The 16,819-nt window shown below is 42.0% G+C and overlaps 1 pseudogene; it reads right to left on the reverse strand.

Annotated features, from left to right (window-relative positions):
* Nucleotides 1-1,210: 1,210 nt before the first annotated feature.
* Hnrnpk-ps1 (heterogeneous nuclear ribonucleoprotein K, pseudogene 1) lies at nt 1,211-3,177 on the reverse strand (annotated as a pseudogene).
* Nucleotides 3,178-16,819: the final 13,642 nt, after the last annotated feature.

The following is a 16,819-nucleotide window of genomic DNA, read 5'->3' on the forward strand; positions in this document are numbered from 1 at the left end:
GTATTGTGGATTGAGAAGTTAACATATAAATCTGATTGTTGGGTTGCAGTTTGTTGAGCCTTGATTTTAATGGATTGTTGGGAGTTTATGCCATAACTATTAGGGTGCAGATGTTGGAAATGTAAACAGAGCAGCAACAGAGAGTTACAAGAGGGTGGCTGCTGTGGCACCAGGGGGTGGATGTTAGAAATGTGAGCAGAGTCCACACTAAGAGAGCCATGAGATATGTGGTCTCTGAATGAACCTGGCCTGGCAATGACCTGCCAAGGGAGCTGTGAGTAAGGACAGGGCAGCTTGGCAGGGTGCCCTGCTGGAATAGTTAGCCTGGGTCAGAGAGTACTTGGGGGCAGTGTGGAGCTGCTGAGATAAATTTGTGCTAGTTCCAGTGGCCCGCCTGAGCTGGAACTAGTGAGAAAGCAACCGCCAGGGTACATGTGGAAACCCTTCTGCCATTTTTTATTATTTACCACAATAAGCTTCTACTTAGATTTCCATGGTACACCTCAAATGGCCCTTAATTTTGGCTATCTCTCCAAAATTCCCTTCCTTGAGCCTCTTTCCCTACCCCTCTGCCTTTGATCCTTCTGTTATAGTCCATCTGTCCATCCATCCATCCATCCATCCATCCATCCATCCATCCATCCATCCATCTATAACCATCTATTCTATTTCCCTTTTCTAACAAGATCTGTCCCCCAATGTCTTGCTGTATAGATCACAGCTTGGCTTAAGAACTAATATCTACATCTAAGCAATTAATATTATATTTGTCTTTTGGGGTCTGAAATAATACATACAGAATGATTTTTTTCTAGTTTCATCCATTCACGTGTAAACTCAATCATATCAACTTTAACAGCTAAGGAATACTCCATTGTGCTATTATACGGCCTTTCCTTTACTCATTCTGCTGAGAAATATCTAGGTTATTTCCAATTACCTAGATATCTAGGCTATTACGTAGAGCAGAAATGAGCATGGATGAGCAAGTGTCACCATGGAAGGATGAAGTATCCTTTGGATGAGCCCAAGAGTAGTATGGCTGGATATTGATTGAGATAGATTGATTCCTATCTTGGTAAGGGACTACCACATTGATTTCCATAGTGGCTTTACACGTTTGTACTCCTACCAATGTGGGCGTTTGTAATTTTCTGAGCTGAATATAAAGCTCACTTGAAAATTGTAGTGTGTTTTTTGAGGATTTGACTTTTTTTTTTTAGATTCACTAAATTTATTTTAAAAATCATAAAACGTTTCTTACAAAAGCGCATTACATTCTGCACACTGCTCTGAACAAATGCCAGGGACATGTGGACTATTACTTTCCTCCCTGTCCCACCCCCCAATGTTACAGTGACCACAAAGCGAGGTGTTCACAATAATTACACGGGGGGAATTTTTAAAACCACCAACAATGAACAAAAAATAAAAGTCACTCACTCTGCTGCTGTTTCAAAATTTCAATGTTAGTTTTTTTGCATGCCCTCCCCCCAACCCTGTTTGTAAGGAACTAAAACATTACATCTGGTGAACAGCAAAGATTTCACTACACCTCAAATGCAGAACACCTAGGAAGCAGAGGAATGTTGGCTTTTTAAACAGAAGCAGATAAAAAAAAAATGCAGGACTCCTTCAGTTCTTCACTAGTCTTAGAAAAACTTTCCAGAATACTGCTTCACACTGTTCTGCAGCAAATACTGTGTGTTCTGTATCTGGTCCTGTGTTCCCGTAATGGTAATGATCCGATCTTCAGATCCTTCTAAAGGTTCATCAGTTTTGATAGATGCTCCAGACTCATGACGAATTTGTTTAATCCGCTGACCACCTTTGCCAATAATAGATCCAGCCAAATCTTTGGGAATAGTTACTTGTGTAGTGATAATAGGTCCGCCAAGATCACCATACGAGCCACGGCCCCCTGCATAAGAATCATATCCAGAACCACCCTGTGGTTCATAAGCCATTTGCCATTCTGATGGGCTCCATGTGTCAATTGCAGAGTCCCAAGTTTCATCAGCACTGAACCCAACCATGCCATCATAGCGGTCTCCAGGCCGTCCTCTTCTGTCGTAAGCCATGAGATCTCCCCCTCTGGGTGGTGGTGGTGGTGGAGGAAGAGGAAGATTCCGAGCTCTGCTGCCACCCCGTCCACCTCGACCAGGAGGTGGTGGTGGAGGTCCTCGACGAGGGCTCATATCATCATAATCTCTTCTAGAAGGAGGCATGGGACGCCCACCCTGACCAGGAGGCATTCTGTCAAAACCACCTCTTCCCCGCATGGGGAATCCCACAGGTCGTCCTCGGCGGTCATCAAACATCATTGTAAAACCACCATAATCATAGGTTTCATCATAGAAGTTGGGATCATAAGGTTGTGCAGTCCTTTGATGGGAGACTCAGATAGAAGGTCAAGGATGATCTTGATGCATTCTACAACCCTATCGGGCTTTCCTCCAATAAGAACAACTCTGTCAGTAGAATGAGGGCAGCATTCCTGGAAAAGCTTGATTGTTGTCTGAGTGTTTTCTTGAAGTTCTTTGATTTTAGCACCTTTAACACCAATAATTCCTCCGGCCAGACTTTGATGAATCAACAGTCTCAGCTCGCAGTCGAAGTCACTCCCTTTATAATGCTGGTAATTTAAGCATTCCACAGCATCAGATTCGAGCGGGAGCTGGCTGGTTGCAGTGGGTGATGGCAACTGCAGGCCCTCTTCCAAAGTAGGGATGATTTTCTTCAGAATTTCTCCAATCGTCTCAATATCAGCACTGATACTCAGTATGCGCTCGGGGCCACTGCTGTCTGGGACTGAAACACTGGCATTGTAGTCTGTACGGAGAGCCTTAATATTCTTGCCTCCTTTTCCAATCACTGCCCCAGCATTCTTGCTCTGAAGCAAAATGTGCAATTCAACCATCTCATCAGTATTTCTAGATCTTTTAAAGGCTTGTTCCTCTTCCATATCTTCTGCAGGGCGTTTACCAAATTCACCATTGGTTTCGGTGTTAGGGAAGGTTTCTTCTGCCTGTTCGGTCTCCATTTTCTTGAACTAAATGGATCCACCAATAGGCCGCAATCGAGTGGGAGACGAGCATGAGGGCGACATCTGTGCAGTGGAGAAGCAGAGGATAATGGCGTCTGCAGCGCTGTCGCCTGGAGCGCCCTCCTCCTTTCTCCAGGATTTGACTTTTAAACGACTACTTTATCTTAGGAATTCACTGTTTAATACAAGATACCTCTAACTCTCTAATTCTGTATTTACACAAAGAGAATCTATTTGGGAGAAGTTAGCACACTCACATTAAAACTTAAAGTGTGTTATTCTTTTCTTCCCTCTTGAATTTATTTCGAATTTATTGTTCCAACACAGAGCAGTTCTGTGGGTTTGCAGTTGGAATATGGTTTTTTTTTGAAAACTGAATGTAAATTAGCTGACTGAGACAGCTTTCTGTGAAACCGCTAAGTTCTATTAGTCATGTTAAAGGTCATGTGAAAAATCTTGTGAAAAATTAACTAAAGCTATAGAGATCCATGTGAAGTTAATGGCTTGGAGAAATACCTAATGGCTCATCTTCTTTGCCAACAGTCATGGTGGATTTTAAGATAAGAATTCTCAAGGAAGAGGAGAAAAAGATCAAGACATTACTGAAAACTTAGTAGCCTCTAGTTCCTATTTTGAGACAAGGCAATTCTGAATCAAGTAGAAAATACGTTACAGTCATATGTAACATGCTTTTTTGACAAAGAAAAGTGTTTTTACTACAGGCATAAAATTTGCCTAACCATGTGCACTTACAAGTTCAAATATCCAAGCTAAATTATTGACTTAGGTTTTAAAGTTGAGAAGTTAAATGGGAGGTCAAAGGAAACAAGGCAATACTAACCTTACCATGTTCTGTAACTTAATATTCACATCTCGTGTTTACTGATAAATATTTCTGTTTATGTCAACATAATTCTTCGTGGTTACTGTCTGACTGTATGCATTTGAGAGCTCATATATTTTAGACACTGAAATGTTAAAGTGATAATATTTTTGAATATTGTTGAAAGTCTAAGATGCTCAATATTACGTTAACTCTGTTCACCTAGACTGCCAACTTGAACTCTGTAGAAATGACTGATTTTTTACCACTGATGCTTGTGTGGTCTCTTTATCTTCATGAGACTCTGCCTTATGGTATCAAATAAAAGCAGTAAGCCAGGTCTTGGTAACTCCCTGTAGCTTTTACCCTGTTACCCTGAGCAAATAAATACCAGAATTGACTTTAACTTAACCTTTCAGAGCAGTTACAAAATTGGCTTTAATGTATTAACAGAAATGATTAAGATAACCCCTGAAATAGCTATTTCAATGTTCTCTGGTCTGGTCTTTCTATCTGAAGTCCACTGGGTATGCTCCTGTTCCTGTAGTTTTGTCCTAAAGATATTTGTTATGAAGGACTTGGTGTTATGCTATACTTGAGTTCAGATGAAAACTTATTATCTTTCTTATGCACAACAGCTTACCTAATCCAAGTTTCGGTGTCCTTATCTTCAGGAGATGGGTGTCAGGACCAGTTCCCTATCTGCTTTCTGTGAGGATTCAACATGTTAACCTGGGAAACATACAGAAGAAAGCAGAGTTTGCTCTTAGTGTGCTTTGGCTGTAGTTCCTTGGTTTGGATCTAGCTTAGAGAGGGGCTAATGTGATTGCTCCTCTCAGGAACCTTTGCTTGCTCTCCTTGTTTTCACTCCTACATTGCCCTTGACCGTGGCCTCTTCTCAGCATTTCCCCCTCCAGTCGCATCTTTCCAGGATTCAGCACATGCTCATACCCTCCGCTTGTTATTTAAAATTGTTAAAACCCTGTTAGAACCAAATAATACATTACCTCCCTCCATCAAGACTTCTGAAGGCTGTACATGCCTAGGCTGGCCTGGAACTTACCTTGTAGCCTAGGCTGGCCTCAAGCTCTGGGCAAAATTGCCCAGCCTCTCAAGTACAGTAATTAAAAGTGTGAGCCACCGTGCCCCATTTTTCCTACAATTTCAGAAAGACAAATACATTCTATTTTTTTCATTTATGGTTTTTACATGTAACAAATATACATCAGATTATGTGTGCATATATGGCATGGGGGTAGAAGTAAAGCTGTCTAGGTTGCCAAAGGAGAGTAAAATGTTAGCATGGGGGATGTATATGTAGAAATCAGCTGTGGAAATGTGGACAATACAAAACAAAACTGTCCTGATACATTTTTTTTTCAGAAGTTCTGGCTACATCTTTCTCCCAGATGAGGATGAACCTCTTCCAACACTTTAGGCTTGGGAAATTGGGACTTGCCTATTCCTCTTAGAGAGAATGGAGGTAAAAGGGCATGCCCTTTTGATGAGTCATCTACAGGTAAACTACACTAAAAAGGGTTGGGGATAGAAGGCCTAGATGGGGCTACACAGAACACCTTTACCCCTCAACTCAGTGCAGTTTTCAAGGGACTGGTATGCTAGTCATATTTCTATCACTGTGACAAAATAGTGAGAAAATTAATAGAAAGGTAGAAAGGTTGGTTTTAGTTCACACTTGCAAAGGCTCCATTCCACCCCCATGGTTCTGTCCTTGACTTCTATAGATTCTGAACCAGTGGTAAGGCAAAATCATCATAATGGGCAGCACATGGCAGACATGAGCTGCCCACCTAAGGGTGGTTAGGAAGGAGAGAGAGAGAGAGAGAGAGAGAGAGAGAGAGAGAGAGAGAGAGAGAGAGTTGGTTGGGGAAGGTCAGGACAGCACACACACACACACACACACACACACACACACACACACACACACACAGAAAGTACACACAACATGAACTATCACTGCTCAGTATCACCATGACCTGAAGATTAACTCTTCAGTATATGAGCTTTGAGGGCACATTTTCTTTTTCTTTCTTTTTTCTTTTTTTCCCCAGCTCTCATTTATTTTTTGTTATTCTTTCATTTTATTGACATTTCAAATGTTATCCCCCTTCGAAGTTTCCCCTCCACAAACCTACCCCCACCCCCAGCCTCTATGAGGGTGCTTCCCCACTTGCCCACCCACTCCTGCCTCAGTGACCTAGTATTCCCCTACCCTCTTGGGTAATCAAGCCTTCACTGGACCAAGGGGCTCCCCTCCCAGTGATGCCCGATAAGGCAATCCTTTTCTACATATCCAGCTGGAGCCATGGGTGCCCCCATGTATACTCTTTGGTTGGTGGTTTAGTCCCTGGGAACTCTGGTGGTCTGGTTGGTTGATATTCTTGTTCTTCCTATGGGGTTGCAAACCCCTTCGGCTCCTTTAGTCCTTGCCCTAACTCTTCTGTTGGTGTCCACTTTCAGTCTGATGGTTGGCCGCATGCATCTGCAGCTGTATTGGTCAGTCTCTGGCAGAGCCTCTCAAGGGACAGCTATGCCAGGCTCCTGTCAGCAAGTGCTTCTTGGCATCAGCAGTGGTGTCTGGGTTTGGTGTCTGCAGATGGGATGGATCCCTAGTTAGGGCAGTCTCTAGATGGTCTTTCCTGGGGAGCACATTTTCTATCCAAAGAATAATAATTGGTTGTTCTTCTTTATTGTAAGTTAGTCACACCAATCAGATCATGGGTGGTATAGCTATCAGAGATGGGAATAAAGTTCTTTTCTTTAATATATGGGATTGAATAGGTCAGTAAAGGAACAATTACTGAAGTGGAATTTGTACACATGAAGACATCTGGAGAGAAAGCAGATCTCAGACAGGTAGTGTCTAATTCCACACTTACATAGTGATAAATTATTCTCGGCTGGTAAAATGAGTCAATTCAAGGCAGATTAGAGTGTATAAAGGCAGGTTTATTGGGAAGCAGCTCGTGGGTGGGTTCACTGGTCCTAAGAAGGGCGGTCAGGGAAGTCAACATGGAGAGGTAGACAGAGTGCAGGGAGAGGGAGAGAAAGAAAGAAAGAAAGCATGGGAAGAGGAAATGCAGGGAGTGAGGGAGTGGGAGAGGAAGAGGAAGAGGGAGAGGGGAGGGATGGAGGAAGAGGGGGAAAGGGAGAGAGATGTAGGGAGGGGGAAGGGAGATAGGAAGAGGTAGTGTTGGAGAGGGAGAGAGGGGAGCACAGGAGGAGAGGAGGAGGGAAAGAAGGGGAAGGGAAGAGGGGGAGAGGGAGGGAGAGAGAAGGAGAGGGAGAGGGAGGAGGGAGGGCACAGTGTTTGTAAGCAGGAAATGTTTGCATTATATAGGGAAGAGCTTATGGGGGAGGGGAAGCCCAGCCCTGGGCTGGAAAGTTCCTGCCTGGCAACAGGTAAAGACTGGGGGATGCTGGGAGAACCTGGAGGGCGGGTCTGCTTTGTTATGTTAAATAAGCACCTCAGTTGCTTGCCCTGAGTCTGAATCTCAACCCATAGCATCTTCAACGAACAATAGAACATTTTTATAAAGGGGACAAGACTAAAAAGAAGGGAATTGAGTTTTTTGTTACTGGCAATTTGGGGAATGGTATCAATGGGAGAGAAAGGATAGGAGGGCCTGTGCATGGAGGTTCTTCTCGAGTCATCGCTAGGCCCACAAAGACCCAAAGCTTTCTCCGGTAGTTTTATTCTTCCTGGAATGGAGGCAGACAGGATATTTTCTATCCTAGTAAATCTGCATCTCGAGTTTAGGCGAAGTGAGGGAGGGCCTGCGTCTGCTGCTCCTTAATTGCCTGCAGCTCAACAATCTTCCATATTTCGCTAAGGCACACTCTGTTCTCCCACAGCACAAGGCTGGCAGTTGTTAGCTTTTATTGCTGCCAGTGAAGACATTTATTAAAAGCAAAAGAAGTCATACTCTCATAAAGTAGAGGACATCCTAGCATACCGAACAGGACAAACAAAGTAGTGCTCTCCTTTAGCTTGAATCAGCTCAGCCTATTAGAGAGTAATTACTGCTTCCTTATTTTCAAGAGCCAGCTTGGGACTGTGGGGACATTGGTTTAAGTTGCCAGCAAGACCTGTCCCATGTTCAAGAACCAGGGCTTTGAGTCAGACCAAGACTTAAGAAATATAAGCAAGAAGACACCAGCAGATGAATATGTTGGAGATGCATAGTCTTTTAGAGAGAATGGTAATTTTGCCTTCATTTTGCTTGGTAAGATTTTGCTTTCCAGTGTCTAGCCTCCGATTAAAGGATTTCAGAATATCAGTATCATCGATGTGGTAGCAGAAATATGTTTCCCATCCGGGAAGAGGCTAATGATTTTCTTCTGTTTATAGCTGAGTGATTTGCTTCTAACAGGGCTGGCCTCTGCAGTCCTCATTGAGAGAGTTCTTGCTTGCAGCCTGCTGGTGCCATTTGCATACTAATCATTTCCGTAATTGATCTTGCCAGGTCTTTTCAAACCTTGTAGGAGGCACTGGCCTGCTGCTCAGAAATTAACTAAGGACTGCAGAGTTGGCCCTCCCTGGAGTGGAGCTGTGTCAGCAGGAGTATCCGGACACATCAGTTCCTCCCTCCAACTGTGCCCTGTGACCCCACCCTGGAGGATTCTCATCAGTGTGCAGGTAAAGTTAAGGCCACATAGAAACCGTGGCTCAGATTAGGAAGAGTTTATTCTTGGCAAAGCGAGTGAGAGAAATTGAATGCTGTTTCTTTCCTTGTGTTATTAGCAGAGCAGGTGGTGAAAGCAGTCAGGAGGCAGGTGCTGGTCACGCGTTTAGATTACGTGCTGGAAGGGGCTTCCGCTCACGCTGACTCATTAATGTGTGATGGGAAGACGAAGAGAAACAGAGTTTCTGAGTTTGATCGAAGATCTGAAAAGAATCCTGCCTACAAGGCCGACTGCTGTGCTGTTCATTCTTGACTGATCCAGTGGAGTAACTTCGTGAAGTCATACGCACTTCATGGTTTCACTGTCGTAGTCGGGCTTCTGTGGCTGTGATGAACTACCTGATGACGGGGAACCTGTAAAGAAAAGAGATTGATTGTTAACAGACAGCGCTGGAGGTCTGAGGGCACGGTGCTAGCATCTGTTTGGCTCTCGTGGAGCCTCTTGACAGATGGCATCGCCATGGTAGAAGGAGTGACAAGCAGTACATGCAGAAGATGGATTCAGGGAAGGTGCCAGGCTCCCTTAGCATTTCCACTGTACTGGCAATGACTCCACTCTATGAACCTAGCTTCATCCCTTATGAGGGCAATGTCCCCAAGACACGATGGCTGTGTGTCAACATCGCCACTTTTGAGCACCAACATATACTTTGAAGGACATGTTCAAATCATATCCAAACCATAGCGTCCATGCTCAAATTCTCCGAAATAGAAATGAAAATTCATGGTAATTTAATGGCTTATGCAAAAACCGCATCCCGGGAGCAGGGTTCAGCAGTTATGTGAGGCCATTTAAATTAAAATAATTAAAATGGGAACTCTAGTTCCTCTGTCTTTCTGGTCACATTTCAAGTGCTCAGTGGGGATGTATGACTAGTGGCTACCATATTGGACAGCATGGATCTAAGACATTTTTGTCAATCATGTCTTATTAGACAGTTTTTTTTTTTCTGGAGACTCATAATTCCTTCCTGAATGCATAATTTTCACCTATAATTGTCATAAATTGCAGAAAAAGGCACATTTTCGGATAAATGCAGAAACAACCTCTGAGCATTCTGGTCTCTCCCTTCCAGAGCAGTGGGTGCTTACCCAAATTCTCTAGCCCTGGGCCTTTCCTCTGAGCATCTCTCCTGTGACACGGAATGACTGAAGTCTGCTCTAGCAATGTGCTTACTTTGGCTTCTGCGTGCAACTTTTCTTTACAGCTAATATCGATCTAGCAGTGAATTCCTTACAAACCCCATACAGCTCCTTGAGGAAAAATTGGCTGAGGTGCTATAAAGTCACAGATGTCTCAGGGATTTAAATTAATACTGTAAATCTCAGGATTATGGGGAAAGAGCTTGCAGCTTGTCTAAACGCCTCCAACCCAGCTCTGGCATTTGCCTGACTACCATGAGAGGGTGCAGGTATGAGATCAGAGATTCTGGTATCAGAAAATATGGAATCAGTTTGATACTTATATGTACAAGGACCTCATTTTAAGTTGATTTTTTTTATTGAGATTTTACACTTTTGACAGAAATGAGATAGGACTGGCTCAGCCTGTGGAACTCAGCTCTGCATAGGTACAACATTGGCTTGTAAGCAGAGTGTGGTGGTTATCACAGGTTGAAGGAATGCTGAAGTATGGAGGGTAACAGACACTCTGGCAGATCATGGCCTGGTGGGCAGTACTATGTCCTCTCTTCTGGTAGTTAGGGTGTTAATGCTGCTTGCTTGGTGGGGGAAGCCCTGAGTTTATGGAGGTTTGCTGAAGGTAGCAGAAGGAACTTCTGCTTTGCAAGTGACAGGGATGATAGGACTGTGTTTTCTGGTATGACTCTATGTTGATCTGTCATCCTTTGCAAGAATATTAAGATGTTTGATTGTGTATTTTTCTCCCAGAGCGTGGAGAATGACAGTGTCAAGAGATGGGCCCTGAGATGGGTTTACAGAACTTTACATCTCAAGGTATGATCCTTGGACATAATTTCATGTGGGAACTTGGTGGCAAAGGACCTATCATTTAGCATAAAGATGATTTTTGAGAAAGAACATTTGAAATCTTTTCTAAACTCGCTTGGTTTAACTTGCAAAGCCTCCCGGAAATAGCCCTAAGTTTTATTCTCTTCCAAGGGAATTCCTGCAAATTCCAGGAAGAAGACTGCATTCCAGTAGCACTTCAACAAAACAACAACAATAACAGCAGCAGCAGCAGCAGCAGCAGCAGCAGCAGCACCACCACCACCACCAACACCACCAACACCACCTCATCACCACCACCACCACCACCACCACCAACACCACCATCACCACAACCACCACCAACACCAACACCACCAACACCACCTCATCACCACCACCACCACCACCAACACCACCTCATCACCACCACCACCACCACCACCACCACCACCATCACCACAACCACCACCAACACCAATACCACCAACACCACCTCATCACCTCCATCACCACCACCAACACCACCACCATCACCACCACCAACACCAACAATGAAATGAAAATCAAGTCAAGACCGAGACTGTAGCTCAGTTGTTAGAGTGATTTTTCTAGCATCTCCAAGGCTCTGTGTTCGGGGCCCAATACCACACGAAACCAGGCATGGTGGTGTCTGCTTGTAATCCTAGCACCCAGGAGGTAGAGTTAGAAGGATCAGGAATTCAAGGTCATCCTCAACTTCACAGAAAGTTTGAGGACACCTTGGGTGGCATGACACCCTGGCTGAAAACAAAAATGTCCTTGTTTTTATAAAAACTTTGATGTGCTATAATTTACACACTTTACAACTCATCTACTTGATAGAGACGCAACTCAAGGATTAAAAAGATATGCTCACAGAGCTGTGCAATAATATTTTTATTGGATATCTTATGTATTTACATTTCAAATGCTATCCTCTTTCTCAGTATCCCCACCCAACCCACTCACTCCCATCTCATCGTTCTGGCATTCCCCTACACTGAGGACCAAGGGCCTCTCCTCCCACTGATGCCAGACAATGCCATCCTATGCTACAGATGGGTCTGGAGCGATGGGTAACCTCCATGTGTACTCTTTGGTTGTGGTTTAGTCCCTGAGAGCTCTGGGGCGGGGGTCTGGTTGGTTGACATTATTCTTCCTATGGGGTTGCAAATCCCTTTAGCTCCTTCAGTCCTTCCTCTAACTCCTCCATTGTGGTCTCCATGCTCTGTCCAATGGTTGACTGTGAGCATCCACCTCAGTATTTGTCAGGCTTTGACAGAGCCTCTTGGGTGATAGCTATATCAGGCTACTGTCAGCAAGCACTTCTTGACATCCACAATAGTGTCTGGGTTTAGTGTCTGTATATGGGATAGATGCCCAGATGGGGCAAGCTCTAGATATCCTTTCCTTCAGTCTCTTGATCAGATACTAGATAAATGGGTGGCTCCATCCTTCAACCAGGGGCCTTGCCTAGGTTCTCGATTGGTCTCTACAGGCTCTCACCCCCTTTTGTTGGACATTTCAGTTTACTTTATCCCTGTTGGGACGTGGCAGTCTCTTGCTTTGTTGGCATCTGACTTGCTGGTGGCTACCCAAGTACCCATTCCCCATCGCTATACATCTCTGTTCTAATTACTGATCCTCTGTATATCTTTCCTGTCTCCTCCCATCCCCCCTTTCCCCCTCCCCCTCCTCTATTCCTCCCAAGTACCACCCACTCTCTACTTCCTGTGAGTACTTTATTTCCCCTTCTAGGAAGGACTGAAGCATTCACATTTTGGTATTTGTTCTTTTTGAGCTTCATGTGGTCTGTGAATTGTATCTTGTGTATTCTGAGATTTTGGAGTAATATCCACTTATCAGTGAGTGCATACCATGTGTGTTCTTTTGTGACTGGGTTACCTCATTCAGGATGATATTTTCTAGTTCATCCATTTGGCTAGGAATTTCATGTAGTCATTGTTTTTAATAGCTGAGTAGCACTCCATTGTGTAAATGTACCACACTTTCTATATTCATTCCTCTGTTGAGGGACATCTGGGTCCTTTCCAGCTTCTGGCTATTATTAATAAGGCTGGTATGAACATAGCACAGCATGGGTCCTTGTTATATGTTGGAGCATCGTTTGAGTATCTGTGCAGGAGTAGTATAGCTGGGTCCTCAGGTAGTACTATGTCCAGTTTTCTGAGGAACTACCAGACTGATTTCCAGAGTGGTTGTACCAGCTTGCAATTCCGGCAACAATGGAGCAGTATTCCTCTTTCTCCATATCCTCCCCAACATCTGCTGTCATCTGAAAAGATCTTAGCCATTCTGACTGGTATGAGATAGAATCTCAGGGTTGTTTTGATTCACATTTCCCTGATGACTAAGGATGTTGAACAATTTAGGTGCTTCTCAGCCATTGATATTCCTCAGTTAAAAATTATTTGTTTAGCTCTGTACCCCAATTTTTAATAGGTTACTTGGTTCTCTGGAGTTTAACTACTTGAGTTCTTTGTATATATTGGATGTTAGCCCTCTATTGGATATAAGATTGGTAAAGATCCTGTTGGTTGCCATTTTGTCCTAATGACGTGTCCTTTGCCTTACAGAAGCTTTGCAATTTTATGAGGTCCTATGAGTCGATGGTTGATCTTAGAGTATAAGCTATTGGTGTTTTGTTCAGGAAAGTTTCCCCTGTGCCCATGTGTTTGAGGCTCTTATCCACTTTCTCTTCTATTAGTTTCAGTGTATCTGGTTTTATTTGGAGGGTATTGATGCATTTGGACTTGATGAACAAAGTGATAAGAATGGATCGATTTGCATTCTTCTACATGCTGACTACCAGTTTAACCAGCACTATTTATTGAAAATGCTGACTGTTTTCCACTGGGTGGTTTTAGCTCCTTTGTCAAAGATCAGGTGATCATAGGGGTGTGAGTTCATTTCTGGGTCTTCAATTCTATTCACTTGAACTACCTGCCTGTCTCTGTACCAATACCATGCATTTTTTTTTCTTTTTTTCGTAGCTGGGGACCGAACCCAGGGGCATTTTGTTTTTTGTCATTATTGTCCTTTAATATAGCTTGAGGTCAGGAATGGTGATTCCCACAGATGTTCTTTTATTGTTGAGGATAGTTGTTGCTATCCTGGGTTTTGGTTATTCCAAACGAATTTGAAAAGTGCTCTTTCTAACTCTATGAAGAATTGTGTTGGGATTTTGATGAGGATTGCATTGAATCTGTAGATTGATTTTGTCAAGATGGCCATTTTTACAATATCAATCCTGCCAATCCATGAGCATGGGAGATCTTTTTATCTTCTGAGATCTTCTTTGATTTTTTTTTCAGAGACTTGAGTTTCTTGTCATACAGATCTTTTACTTGCTTGGTTAGACTCACCCCAAGGTATTTTATATTATTTGTGACTATAGTGAAGGGTGTCATTTTCCTAATTTCTTTCACAGCCTGTTTATCCTTTGAGTACAGGAAGGCTATAGATTTGTTTGAGTTAATTTTATATCCAGCCACTTTGCTGAAATTGTTTATTAAGCTTAGTAGTTCTCTAGTAAATATTTTGGAGTAACTTAAGTATACTGTTTTGTCATCTGCAAATAGTGATATTTTGACTTTTTTCTTTCCAATTTGTATCCCTTTGATTTTCTTTTGTTGTTTAATTGCTCTGGCTAGGACTTCAAGTACTATATTGAATAGGTAGGGAGAGAGTGGGCATCCTTGTCTAGTCCCTGATATTAGTGGGATTGCTTCAAGTTTCTCTCCATTTAGTTTGATGTTGACTACTTGTGTGTTGTATATTGCTCTTACTATGTTTAGGTATGTTTCTTGAGTTCCTGAGGTTTCCAAGATTTTTATCATGAAGAGTTGTTGAATTTTGTCAAATGCTCTCTGAGCATCTAATGCAATGATCATGTGTTTTTTTTTTCTTTGACTTTGTTTATATAGAGGATTACTTTGACAGATTTCTGCATATTGAACCATCCGTGCATCCCAGGGATGAAGTCTACTTGATCACAGTGAACTTGATCATCCTTGTTGTGATATGTTCTTGGATTTGGTTTGCAAGAATTTTATTGAGAATTTTTGCATCTACATTCATAAGGGAAATCGCTTTGAAGTTCTCTTTCTTTGTTGGGTCCTTGTGTAGTTTAGGTATAACCATAATTGTGGCTTCATAGAATGAATAGGGTAGTGTTCCTTCTGTTTCTATTTTTATGGAACAGTTTGAAGATTGTTGGTGTTAGATCGTCTTTAAAAGTCTGATAGAATTCTGCACTAACAAACATCTGGTTCTTGGCATTTTTGGTTGGGAAACTTTTAATTAGTTTCTCTTTCTTTAAGGGTTATTGGACTGTTTAGATGGTTTATTTGATTCGGATTTAACTGTGGTTCCTGGTACTTGTCTAGAAAATTGGCCACTTCATCCAGATTTTCTAGTTTTCTTGAATAAAGGCTTTTGTAGTAGGATCTTATGATTTCTTGAATGTCCTTGGTTTCTGTTGTCATGTCTCCCTTTTCATTTCCGATTTTGTTAGTTCAAATACTACCACTGTGACCTCTGGTTAGTCTGGCTAAAGGTTTATTTACTGTGTTGATCTTCTCAAAGAACCAGGTCCTGGTTTTGTTGATTCTTTGTATAGTTCTTTTTGTTTCTACTTGGTTGATTTCAGCCCTGAGTTTTATTATTTCATGCCATCTACTTTTCTTGGGCGTATTTGCTTCTTTTTGTTCTAGAGCTTTCAGGTGTGCTAATGTATGTTCTCTCTAGTTTCTTTTTGGAGGCACTCAGAGCTATGAATTTTCCTCTTAGCACTGCTTTCATTGTGTCCCATAAGTTTGGGTATGTTTTACCTTCATTTTCATTAAATTCAAAGAAGTCTTTAATTTCTTTCTTTATTTCTTCCTTGATCAAGTTGTCATTGAGTAGAGCAGTGTTCAACTTCCATTTGTATGTGGAATTTCTGTCGTTTTTGTTTATATTGAAGATCAGCCTTAGTCCATTGTCCTCTGATATGATGCAGGGAATTATTTCAGTCTTCTTGTACCTGTTGAGGCCTGTTTTCTGACCGATTATATGGTCAGTATTGGAGAAGTTACCATTGGGTGCTGAGAAACTATATTCTTTTGTTTTAGAATAAAATGTTCTATAGATATCTGTTAAATCCATTTGGTTCATAACTTCTGCTAGTTTCACTGTGTCTCTGTTTAGTTTCTTTTTCCATGATGTGCCCATTGTTGAGAATGGGGTGTTGAAGTCTCCCACTATTATTTTGTGAGGTTCAGTATGTGCTTTGAGCTTTTGTAAATTATTTTTATGAAAGTGGGTGCCCTAGTTTTGGGGCATAGATGTTCAGAACTGAGAGTTCATCTTGGAAGATTTTTTCCTTCGATGAGTATGAAGTGTTCTTCCTCATCATTTTTGATAACTTTTGGTTGAAAGTGAATTTCATTTGATATTAGACCAACATGTTTCTTGGGACCATTTGCTTGGAAAATTTTTTCCCAGCCTTTTACTCTGGGATAGTGGCTGTCTTTGTCACTGAGGTGTGTTTCCTGTATTCAGAAAAATGCTGAGTCCTTTTCATGTATCCAGTGTATTAGTCTATATCTTTTTTGTTGGGAAATTGAGTCACTTGATGTTAAGAGATATTAACTTAAGTGATTGTTGATTCCTATTATGCTTGTTTGACAGTTTTTTTTGGAGGGGGGATGAAAGGAGATTACTTTCTTATTTTTTCTGTGGTATAGTTTCCCTTCTTATGTTGGAGTTTTCCCTCTATAAACCTTTGTAGGTCTGGATTTGTGGAAAGATTTTATATAAATTTGGTTTTGTCATGGAATATCTTGGTTTCTCCATCTATGCTAATTTAGACTTTGCTGGGTATAGTATTCCAGGCTGGCATTTGTGTTTTCTTAGGGTCTGTATGAAATCTGCTGGGGATCTTCTGGCTGTCACAGTTTCTGGTGAGAATTCTGGTGTAATCTTGATGGGTCTGCCTTTATGTTACTTGGCTTTTTTTCCTTACTGCTTTTATTTAATATTCTTTCTTTATTTTGTACATTTGGTGTTTTGATTATTATGTGACGGGACGAATTTCTGTTTTGGTCCAATATATTTGGAGTTCTGTAGGCTTCTTGTATGTTCATGGACATGCCTTTCTTTTAGCTTAGGGAAGTTTTCTTTTATAATTTTATTGAAGATATTTAGTGACCCTTTAAGTTGGGAATCTTCATTCTCTTCCATACCTAATATCTTAAGTTCGATCTTCTCATT

The sequence above is a fragment of the Rattus norvegicus genome, chromosome 14, assembly GCF_036323735.1.
Source record: "Rattus norvegicus strain BN/NHsdMcwi chromosome 14, GRCr8, whole genome shotgun sequence".
NCBI classification, from domain to species: Eukaryota; Metazoa; Chordata; class Mammalia; order Rodentia; family Muridae; genus Rattus; species Rattus norvegicus.